This window comes from Rhinopithecus bieti, unplaced genomic scaffold, assembly GCF_001698545.2.
Source record: "Rhinopithecus bieti isolate Rb0 unplaced genomic scaffold, ASM169854v2 scaffold_1017, whole genome shotgun sequence".
NCBI classification, from domain to species: Eukaryota; Metazoa; Chordata; class Mammalia; order Primates; family Cercopithecidae; genus Rhinopithecus; species Rhinopithecus bieti.
In genome coordinates, this window is record NW_016803657.1 from 2,459,866 (window position 1) to 2,463,207 (window position 3,342).

Here is a 3,342-nt window from a genome sequence, read left to right on the forward strand (position 1 = left end):
GGCCGGATCTCAGCTCACTGCAAGCTCCGCCTCCCGGGTTTACACCATTCTCCTGCCTCAGCCTCTGGAGTAGCTGGGACTACGGGCGGCCGCCACCTCGCCCGGCTAGTTTTTTGTATTTTTAGTAGAGACGGGGTTTCATCATGCTGGCCAGGATGGTCTCAATCTACTGACCTAGTGATCCGCCCACCTCGGCCTCCCAAAGTGCTGGGATTACAGGCGCGAGCCCCCATGCCCGGCCGAGATCTGATGGTTTTATAAAGGGTAGTTCCCTGCACACACTCCCTTGCTGCCGCCATGGAAGACGTCCCTTTGCTCCTCCTTCACCTTCTGCCATGATTGTGAGGCCTCCCCAGCCATTTGGAACTCTGAGTCCATTAAACTTCTTTTCATTATAAATTACCCAGTCTTGGGTATGTCTTTATTAGCAGTGTGACATCAGACTAATACAATCTGTCTCAAAAAGAGAAAAAAAAATTCTATTTCGTTTTAGTTTTTTTCCCTTGACACTGACGGTTGTCGTTGTTGTTTTCAGCAACACATATGTATTGCTTGTCAAATGGAAAAAGAATAAAATGTAAAACCAGTTGCCAGTATGACAGCTGCTTCTCTCTATAGCAAAGCTCTGCTCCAAATGCCCAGCAGTGTTGCCCTGGGACCCAGCTCTCCTGGACCCCTTTCCCGGGTCCCGGGCTCTGTCATTCGCTCTCCTCCCTCCAGCCTTATCCTGGGCAGGTTCCCGGCAGCACATTCCCAGGCGGGTCAGGGGGCCTTCCAGGCTCCCCTCCCAGAGATGCTTCTCTCATCAAGACACAGGTGCAGTTTGCCACCCTCTCTCTTCTGGCCCCTGGAGTCACTATTTTCAAATCCACCATTTTCCCTCTGAACGGGTACATACAGCCTCAAACAGGTGGATTTTACAGCCAAGTGGGAGGATTTTGCCCATAGGAAGACCTCGGAGGCGGCTGCCATCCAGATGGCTCGGGCAGCCCAGCTGACCTGCCGCAGAGGCCTTCCTGGAAGGTCTCGGGCATGGGGGTGTCCACACTGGATCCTGGACAGGAGTGAGCCTCTATCTCGGAGAGACGCACTGAGTGGGAGCCACACGTGTACCCTGGAGGAAGGCCGTCTGTGTTACTCAGCTCTCGCGTTGCTGTAAAGGAAGACCTGAGGCTGGGTGACGTATAAAGAAAAGAGGTTTGCAGTATGGTTTGGCTCCGTGTCCCCACCCAAATCTCATCTCAATTCTAATCCTCATGTGTTGAGGGCGGGACCTGGTGGGAGGTAATTAGATCGTGGAGGCGGTTTCCTCCGTGCTGTTCTCCTGATAGTGACTGAGTTCTCATGAGATCTGATGGGTTTTTTTGTTTGTTTTTTTTTTTTTTTTTTAAGACAGAGTCTGGCTCTGTTGCCCAGGCTGGTGTGCAGTGGCACAATCTCTGCTCACTGCAACCTCTGCCTCCTGGGTTCAAGCGATTCTCCTGCCTCAGCCTCCTGATTAGCTGGGATTATAGGTGCCCACCACATCTGGCTAATTTTTGTATTTTTAGCAGAGACGGGGTTTCATCATGTTGGCCAGGCTGGTCTGAAACTCCTGACCTCGGGTGGTCCACCCGCCTCAGCCTCCCAGAGTGCTGGGATTACAGGCATGAACCACTGCAACCGGCCAAGATCTGACGGTTTCAAGCCAGGCATGGTGGCTCAAGTCTGTAATCCCAGCACTCTGGCAGGCTGAGGCGGGTGGTCACCTGAGGTCAGGAGTTCGAGACCAGCCTGGCCAGCATGATTAAACCCCATCTCTGCTAAAAATACAAACATTAGTTGGGCATGGTGGCGGGCACCTGTAATTCCAGCTACACAGGAGGCTGAGGCAGGAGAATCGCTTGAACCTGGGAGGCGGAGGTTGCAGTGAGCCGAGATTGTGCCATTTCATTCTAGCCTGGGCAACAAGAGCAAAACTCCATCTCAAAAACAAACAAAAACAAAACAAAACAAAAAGATCTGATGGTTTCATAAGTGTTTGTCAAGCTCCTCCTTCACGCACTTCTCTCTCTCACCTGCCGCCATTTAAGACGTGCCTGCTTCCCACTCCCTCGTGACTATAAGCTTCCTGAGGCCTCCCCAGCCATGTGGAACTGTGTGAGTCGATTAAACCTCTTTTCTCTATAAATGACCCAGTCTTGGATAGTATCTTTATAGCAGTGTGAAAACGGGCTAATACGGTTTATGTGGTCCACGGTTCTGCAGGCCGTACAGGAAGCAGGGCAGCAGCATCTGCTTCTAGTAAGGCCTCAGGCTGCTTCCACTCATGGCAGAGGTGAAGGGGCACGTGCATCACGTGATGACAACAGGAGCAAGAGAGGCAGTGAGGAGGTCCCAGATCGTTCATGAACTCACTTATCACCAAGGGAATGACGCTGGGCAATTCGTGAGGGATCCACCCCCGTGATCCAACACCTCCCAGCAGGCCCCACCTGCAGCACTGGGGATCACGTTTCAACCTGAGATCTGTAGGGGATAAACATGCAAACCACATCAGCCTCTCTCCTGGGTCCCCCAGGTGTGGCCATGGCAGGGCAGGCCTAGCAGTGCCAGATACGATGATTTTTCAAGAGAAGCTGAAAGTCCAGATTTTAAAATATATTTTTTAAGTCCTTTAATTTTAAATATTGGCAACTCATTTATTTTTGTTTGTTTGCTTTGTTTTGCTTTGCTTTTTTGAGATGGAGTCTTGCTCTGTCACCCAGGCCAGAGCGCAGTGGCGTGATTTCAGCTCACTGCAACCTCCACCTCCCTGGTTCATGCCATTCTCCTGCCTCAGCCTCCCAAGTAGTTCTGGGACTACAGGTACCACCACCACGGCCAGCTAATTTTCCTTTTTTTTTTTTTTTGAGACAGAGGAGTCTCTCACTATTGCCCAGGCTGGAGTGCAGTGGTGCGATCTTGGCTCACTGCAACCTCTGGCTCCCAGGTTCAAGCAATTCTCCTGCCTCAGTCTCCCAAGTAGGTAGTATTACAGGCAGGTACCACCGCCCTGCTAATTTCATTTTTCTTTTTTTGTCGCCCAGGTTGGAGTCCAATGGCAGGATCTCAGCTCACTGCAACCTCTGCCTCCCGGGTTCAAGTGATTCTCTTGCCTCAGCCTCCTGCGTAGCTGGGAATACAGCTGTGTGCCACCACGCCTGGCTAATTTTTGTGTTTTTGGTAGAGACGGGGTTTCACCATGTTGGCCAGGCTGGTCTCCAACTCCTGACTTCAAGTGATTCTCCCACCTTGGCCACCCAAAGTGCTGGGATTACAGGCATGAGCCACTGAGCCAGGCCCTGGGAATTTCATCTAAAT